The sequence below is a fragment of the Syngnathoides biaculeatus genome, chromosome 3, assembly GCF_019802595.1.
Source record: "Syngnathoides biaculeatus isolate LvHL_M chromosome 3, ASM1980259v1, whole genome shotgun sequence".
Lineage (NCBI taxonomy): Eukaryota > Metazoa > Chordata > Actinopteri > Syngnathiformes > Syngnathidae > Syngnathoides > Syngnathoides biaculeatus.
The window spans coordinates 36,214,741-36,223,455 of NC_084642.1; positions in this window are offsets into that span (position 1 = coordinate 36,214,741).

Genomic DNA, 8,715 nt, shown 5'->3' on the forward strand with positions numbered 1-8,715 from the left:
TACATCACTCTGGAAAAATTTTGTCCCACTCTTCTTTACAGAATTGTATCAACTCTGCAATATTGGAGGGTTTTCTAGCACGGACTGCCTGTTTAAGGTAACACCACAGCATCTCAATTGGTTTAAATCGGGGCTTTGTCTTTGCCACTCTAAAACCTTCATTTTTTTCTTTTTGGAGACATTTAGAGGTGGACTTTCTGGTGTTTCAGATCACTGTCTTGCTGCATGATTAAAGAGCACTTAAGTTTGAGGGCACAAACTGATGGCCAGACGTTCTCCTTCAAGATTTTCTGGTACAAGGCAAAATTCAGTGTTCCATCAATCATAGCAAGTTGTCCTAGTCGTGAGGCAGCAAAGCAGCCCCGGATCATTATACTGCCACGACCATGTTTCACTGTTGACAATGTTTTTTTTCAAATGCTATGCCATTTTTACACCAGATTGAACGGGCTGCACACCTTCCAAAAAGTTCAAATTTTGACCCATCGGTCCACAGAATATTTTTCCAAAAGTCTTGGGGATCATCAAGATGTTTTTTGGTTAGTGTGAGATGAGCCTTTGCATTCTTTGCTTACAGCATGTGGTGTTGCATGGGAACTCTACCATGGATTCCAATTTTGGTCAGTGTCTTTCTTATGGTAGAGCCATGAACAGTGATGTTAACTGAGGCCACTGCAACCTGTGGCTCTTTATGTTATTCAAAGTTCTTTTGTACCATCCTGAATGAGTCAACATCACATTTTTGGAGTAATTTTACTTGATTGTCCACTGTCACTGTTCCCTGTTTTCTCCATTTGGGGATAATGGTTGTGACATTGGTTTGCTGGAGCCCCAAAACCTTGGAAAGGGTCCGATTGATGGATTTCACTCCCTTTATTTCTCATGTGTTCTCAAATATTTTGGGATCTTAGCCTGATGCACTGATTCTTGAGATCTTGTAACTTGCTTCACGTTCTCTGACACATTCTAAGTGATTTCTTGATTTAAGAAGTATGATGGTTATCAGGTTTGAGTGTGCCATGTGAAATTAAACTCACCTTTCCCAAATTTGTGATTAGTCACAGTGACCTTGTGATTTAACAGGGGTGGGGGTGGGGTGGAATTGCGTTTATTTCCACAGAGGGTCAGAAAGGTTTAGATTTTTTTTAGCCTTAACAAATTGAATTGTAATTTTAAAAGTGAATTTTGTATTCCTAGGGTTGCCTCTGAGTGATATTAAAATTGGTTTGATGATTTGAAATCTTTGAGAGTTATAGATATGCAAAAGAAAAAAACAGATATCAGGAGCACAGCACTGTATAGGAAAAGCAATTTGTGCTATTTAGCATACTTACTTATCAATTGAAAAATAGAACAGTTGTGTGACAGATACATCTCCATGAATAGCTAGAATATAATGGTATGGTGCTTTCCGGAGGCAGCAACTGTATTATTTTGCTTCGCGACATTGTACACACACCACAACCACAAAAATTTATGTAATGGTATTATTCACTTCAAGTTAACATTAGACACTCAATCTGGTGGAATCTGTTTGACCAAATTAAATAGTTGTTTGTGTAGGACATCGAAATTCTTCAATTACTGCAATTAATACAGCCATCCATCCATTCTCTTTACTCCTTGCTCATCCTCACCAGGGTGGAGGATGTGCTGGTCCGTATTTGAAACCGAACCGACAGACATCTCAAAAAGAAATTCTTCCCAGTGTATTCATAAGAAATTTGATAATTTTTTTATATCCCATTGTGAATTTTAGAACCACCTTAAGGTTCATCTTGTACCCCTTATTAAATGGTAGGGAAAAAAAGGCAAATGTTGGCTTGCCCATATAAATTCTTGTATTGATATCTTGATGCCTTATTTGGAGCAACATTGCTTCTGTGGTCATTATGAGTCAAACACAGCGACAGAAGAGAAGGCACGATAAGAAAAAGATAAATAATGGGAAAAAAAGTTTGAACTTGATCATGCTCACTGTTAAACTTGCACCTTGTCTTATCCTCCTTTTTCACCCAGTAAATTGTTTTACTCTTACTTTACCTGACTCCATCAATAATCTGAATATTTAAATGTGGAACACTTATTTTCCTTTTTTAAGAGGATTTTTGATTATTTTTTATGATTGCATGACACATCCTTGCTCGTAACAAGGATTATTACATTATTAGTGGACATGTTGAATATTGGACTACCAGGCCTTCAACTGTTGAAAAAAATGTTAATAAACTGACATCTTGTGGTTATTTTAGGTTAAAAACAGTTTTGGAAAAGCAGCAGAACAGCACTTTGCTGGCCATAATTGTCCTTCCATTTCATTTCAAGTATATCGACGTATTAGGTGCTTTTTTCTATTACACGTCTCATGTTGCTACACTCTGATTCTTAAATATTAAAAGGTTTGCATACGGTCTGTGTGTGATGGTATTGACAACTAAATACTGACTTATGTGCCAATGGTAGAATGTGGCCCACTGTGAACATTACGTATAATTATATTGGAACTGCTTTTTATCACTTTCACAATTTAAACAGATCAAGAGAGAGAGTGAGAGAGAGCTGGGGGGCAGATCTTCGAAAAAGCAATTCAGATTCTTTATTAAAAGGGAAATTCACTGTTCCTGTCAAGTGTCCACAATTAAAACAACATAAGGAAAAGTAGGCTTGCTGGATTCAATATTAGAAATCCATTTTCTTAGCCACTTATCCTCACAAGCGTCGCGGGACTACTGGAGCCTATCCCTGCTATTATCGGGCAGGAGGCGAGTACACCACGAATTGGTTGCCAGCTAATCGAAGGGCACATAAAGACAAACAGCCACACTCACAATCACATCTAGGGGCAATTTAGAGTATTCAATTAATGTTGCATGTTTTTGGGATGTTGGGATGCCTGGAGATGCAAACTCCACACAGGCGGGGGTGAGATTTGAACCCCAACCCGCAGAACTGTGAAGCCAAGGTTCTAACCAGTTGCTCCACTGTGCTGCCAAATCTAATACTACAGAAAAAAATACATATATCAGAGTTATTCAAGTTTGTTGTACACTTAAGTAAAAGTCATACTTTTCAGTGAAGGTCCAGAATAAAATGCTTGTCATTGATGTGCATATAATTATTTTTGGACACATTAGAGAAATAAGCGAAACAAAAATGAACAAAACATCTTTATTCGGTGCAAATGACTGGCGACCAGTTCAGGTATATTCTAATTTTCGCTCAATGTTAGCTGGGATAGGCACCGACACTCCCGCAACACTTGTGAGGATAAGCGGCTTGGGAAATGGACATGGACGTCTTTATTTGTGGTGCTACAGAGGTTTAGGTAGAAATCAGGACCACATCTTGTCCAAAGATGATGTCGGATGTCATTTCAGGTTAAATTACTCTTAATTATCCTGTGGTACTAATTGCAGCCCAAAGATGCACAAAATGCTAGACTACTACAACTACTGCAACATCAGTGGCACTATCCCCTATAGGTCAGCTGGGTTTGTGGTTGGGTTGTGCTATTCACACTTTTCACCTACCTCCTCCCACTCTTTGTTAATTTTTACTTTTTAATGCAAGCTAATTATTCTCATAAGTGTTGCGGGAGTTCTGGAGCCTATCCCAGTTAACGTCATGTGAAAGGCAGACCACACCTTTAACTGGTTGCCAGTCTGTCACAGAGCACTTAAAATGCGATACAATTCTTTAGAATTGGTAGAAAAACAAACCCAAGAATCACTGACCCTTGATCAGGGCATTTCTTTTCACTTGGTATATGTGGAGACATTGGTGAAACTGACTGTTACAGGAGGGCTAAGAAAGAGTTTTTCCCTTTTTGACAACTTTCAATCAGGTTTCTGAACACACCACTGTACAGAATTTGCTCTCATCAAAGTGCTAAATGATATAAGGTTGAATACTGACTCGGGAAATGTGACAATTTTGGTCTTGTCGGATCTCAGTGCAGCTTTTAATATAGTAGCTCATAATCTACTGCTGAACAGGTTGGAAACATGGGAAGGACTAAATGCAATGGTCCTTAAATGGTTCAGATCCTACAGGGAGGAAAGGAGCTACTTTGTAACCATTGGAAGTGCTCAATTGCAAGAAATGGCACTGACATAGAGTCAGTTCTTGGACACCTCCTGTTCAGCCTGTATATGCTACCCTAGGGTAAAATTTTTCTGAACTTTAATTTTGAATATCATAGCTATGCAGGTTACACACAGTTATATTTAGCAGTGTCTCCAGATGACAACAGTTCAATTGAGGTATTGTGCCACTGTCTAAAGCAGATAAATAACTGGATGAGCCAAAATTTTCTTCAACTAAACCACAACAAAGCTGGGATAACTTTTTGGCAAAGAAGAATAGTGTTGCTGTTAGTAAATACCTGGGCTCACTATCTTTAAACAAATACCAAGTCTGAAACCTCGGTGTTCTGATAAACTTTCAACAGTCATATCAAAGCAATTACTAAAACTGCCTTTTAACATCTGAAGAGCATATCTAGAGTGAAGGCTTGCATGTGTCAAGTAGACCGGAAGAAGCTTATCCATGTGTTTATCTCAAGTAGACTTGACGATTGTAATAGTCTTCTGACTGAACTCCCGAAAAAGAACATTAAACAGCCCCAACTCATTCAGAATTCTGCAGCTCGGGTACTGACCAGAACAAAGAGGTCAGAGCATACAACTCCAATTCTGAAGAATTTTCACTGAATTCCAGTTCACTTTAAAATAGATTTTAAAGGTCTGCTACTGGTCTATAAATACTACATTATTTAGGTCCTGAATACACCAAAGAAATGCTTATGGAATACAAACCCAGTAGGGTCTCTGAGATCGACTGAGTTGGGTCAAATATGGCGCACTGAGTCCAAAACAAACATGGTGAAGCAGCATTTCGCACTTATGCTGCACAAAAATGGAATGAGTTACAAACAGAAGTGATGTCAGCCCCAAGTGTAAATGTTTTTAAATCTAGGTTATTTTTTCTCATACATTTTGAGTGTACTTCCACCTTTCAGTGATATTTCTTGCACTGTAAGATGTTTTAATTGCACTTTTATTTTTTAATGTTTTTATTGTGTCTTTGCATTTGAATGCTTTTAATCATGTAGAGCACATTGACTTACCTCGTGCATGAAATGTGCTATACAAATAAAATTTATTAAATTCAAATTGTTGCGCTATTTTCTTTTGTTTTACCATGTAAATAAACAGAATGAAGGTGAAATCTTGGATACTGTAAATTTAGCTAGTACAGTTAGTAAGTATTGGTACGGATAACAATGTCTTGTTCACGTTGTTTAGTGATTTGATTGGCAAAAAAGACGTTACTTAAAAATTGCAAAGTTGTGCAAACCCCCAAAGTTTTTTTTCCTTCACTCAATCACCGCCAAGAAAAGGATGGAGCAGTTTTCAACAGACGACCTTCTCCAGAATATGAAGCACGCACAAATACAGATTACAGAGAGGAGGCACAAAGAGGTAATGTCGGGTTGAATTAAAATTCAAATACTGGAAATGTATGTAAAGTGTGTATGGTAAAGCATTAGCGCTGCTAAAATGTTGTGATTTTTAAAAATGTTTGGTTGAATTCAGTGAAACTTGATCAGTTTGTACCTCCCTTTCACTTAGAGGGTATGGAAAGTCTTCAAAGCACCTTTTGCTCATATTGCACAGTTTTTTATGCTAAATTTGAATGGGAAATCAGTTATGTAAGAAACATTTGTTGTTTTTGATTATCGGTAAAAATTGATCGCACATTGCTGAATTCGCCAGAACAACCTGAGCACACAGCGGAAAAATCCCGAGAAGGGTCGTGACGTAACAACAAGACACATAAATATGGCTGCTGTTCGACACCAATGTGAGAATGACGATAAATTTTCCCATAATTCGACCGATGGAAATGATTCTGAAGGGTCCCATAAAGACGGTGAAGAATACAAGCTCTATAAAGGCATTAAAGGTTATCAATTTGAGCCAGTTAGACCGAACACACATTCAATTGCAGACAAAATAGCTGCCAATGAATGTGCCGAGCTATGACATGAAAAGGCTTTGGCAGCTGATCATGTACTGTAATTGTTGTTGTAACTCAGTGTGGTTTTGGGTATTACGTTAATTTGCCCTATCACTAGGTAGCCATACATCCTTTTTTTTGTACTCCTTATCCTCACTTGGGTCGCACGTGTGGTACAGCCTATCCCAGTTGACTTCAGGCGAGGGAACTGCTCGCCAGCCAATCGTTAGGCAACCAGTGTTTCGAAATAACATCTTCCATAATCTGTTCCCGTCAAAGTGTTTTCACAATGTTCGTCTCATTTACAGTCAGATTATTCCATATCAACAAATAAACTTCTCATAAACTTGTTCACAGTATGAATCCTGTTGAGTGTAACTGTATACTAGTGTGTATATACCATACAGTGTCATGGCCCTACCAGTCCCTGTCCTTGCTGTACTGGTCTCTGACGCGGCACGCACCGGCAGCAATCTGTGAGGCGCACACTTGTGCCTCGTTCCACGGAATCACAGCTGATACAAATAGGACCTCATGTATGGTCTGGCCTTTGCCAGATCGTTGTCTCATGCCTTGTTCCTACACTCTCATGATCCTGTTCTCACATGTACCGACTCCTGCCTTTCTTGCCTGTCCATTTCACTACTGCTGCTTTCGTTGACTGACTGTTGGATTCCCGGCACCTGTCTTAATAAAGACTTTTCCTGTACTGCATCTGAGCCTCCCGAGTCGTGCATTTGGGTCCAACCCCATGTTCTGATTGTGACAGAACAATCTGGCAAAAACATGGACCCAGTCAACTTGGATTCGCTCCACTACGTCCTCCAACGGGCCCTTACTGATAGGATGGAGCCCATGCAAGTTGAGGCGGTCAATGGCTCCTTCGAGGAGCAGCAATGGCGCCGGCGAGAAGGTCGCTGTTACTATTGTGGATGGCTGGGCCACTTTGTGGCCCGCTGTCCAGTCACAATCCGCACTCAGTAAGCCCACGAGGATGAGTTTAAACTACACTGCAAGCGGGCTGACGCCGTCTCTGCTTCAGCTGATGCTAAGCACAGGTGGACGGTCATGTACGGCCACAGTGTTCATCGACTTCAGGTCTTAAGACAATCTCCTGAACCTGCAATTAATGAAATTATTGGATCATGAGACATTTAAAACACAGTGCCTCCGACATCGATACGCGGCTAGTTTTTGTGTCGAATAACCTACCACATTCAGACTATGGATATGACGTTCCCTGACAAACATACCGAGCACTTTGGCTTCCACATGTTCAACTCCCAGAGCAGTGACATCATCCTGGGGAACCCCTGGCTCAAGATACATAATCCCCACATTGATTGGCTGACCGGCCAAATGAAGTCATGGAACTCGAAATGCGATGTCACGTGCCTCGCATCACCTGAGAAAGGGGACCTGCTGGTCGTTTCGGAATTGTCGCGGGACGCACAGCCGGAGAGGGACGTGACCCAGGTACTCCCCTGCTATTCTGATTTAAAGGTGTTCTCTGACGCTAAGGCTAAGTCCCTTACGCCTTACCAGTCGCATGACTGCGCAATTGATTTACTGCCTGGCACCTCACCCCCGCGGAGGAGGCTCTTCTCTCTTTCAGGGCCTGAACACCAAGCCATGAGGGTCTACAGGAGGAGTCGCTGGCGACAGGCCTCATCCGACCCTTGTCATCACCTGCCGGAGCGGGCTACTTTTTTACTGAGAAGATGGATAAAACATTGCGTCCATGCATCGACTACCGGGGCCTGAACGACATCACGGTAAAGAACAGGTATCCTGTCCCCGATTGCCACGGCCTTCGAGCTGCTGAAAGGAGCTAGGATATTCACCAAACTTTACCCAAGGAACACATACCACCTGGTGTGCATTAGCAATGGGGATGAGTGGCAAACCGCCTTTAACACACCCACAGGACACAACGAGGATCTAGTTATTCCGTTCGGACTCACCAATGCACCAGCTGTATTCCAGAACCTTGTAAACGATGTGCTACATGAGATGCTCAATAGGCACGTTTTTGTCGATCTCAATGATATTGTAATTTTTTCACCGGACGAAGAATTCAACGTCGGGCATGTCCGGGTGGTGCTGCGGCAATTGTTGCGTCATGACTTATATGACAAAGCAGAAAAATGCAAATTTCACCGGCCCTCCATCGCGTTCCTGGGTTTCATTCTAGTGGAAGGGGGAAATCCGCATGTATCCCAGCAAGATCGAGTCCGTCCTTCAGTGGCCCACCCCCACGAACCGCAAAGGGGTTCAAAGATTCATTGGATTCACTAACTTTTATCGTAAGTTTGTTAGAAACTTTAGTATCATAACTGCTCCCTTATACACGCTCACCTCTCCCCACAACTCTTTTGACTGGAACACGGCCTGGCACGGCAAGCTCAAGGCCGGCATCTTGTCAGCCCCAGTCCTCATCCTGCCCGACCTGGAGAGAAAGTTTCTCGTCGAGGTGGACACGTCGAACTCTGTGATAGGGGTGGTCGTCTCCCGGAGGAGCCCCAAGGATGAGAAACTACACCTGTGCGCCTTCCTTTCCAAGATCTTGACTCCGGTGGAGTGCAACTACGACGTCGGAGACCGTGTGTTGCTCTCAGTCAAGACTGCTATGGAGGAATGGAGACACTGGCTGCAGGGGACTACGATTCCGTTACTTGTACTAAAGGACCATAA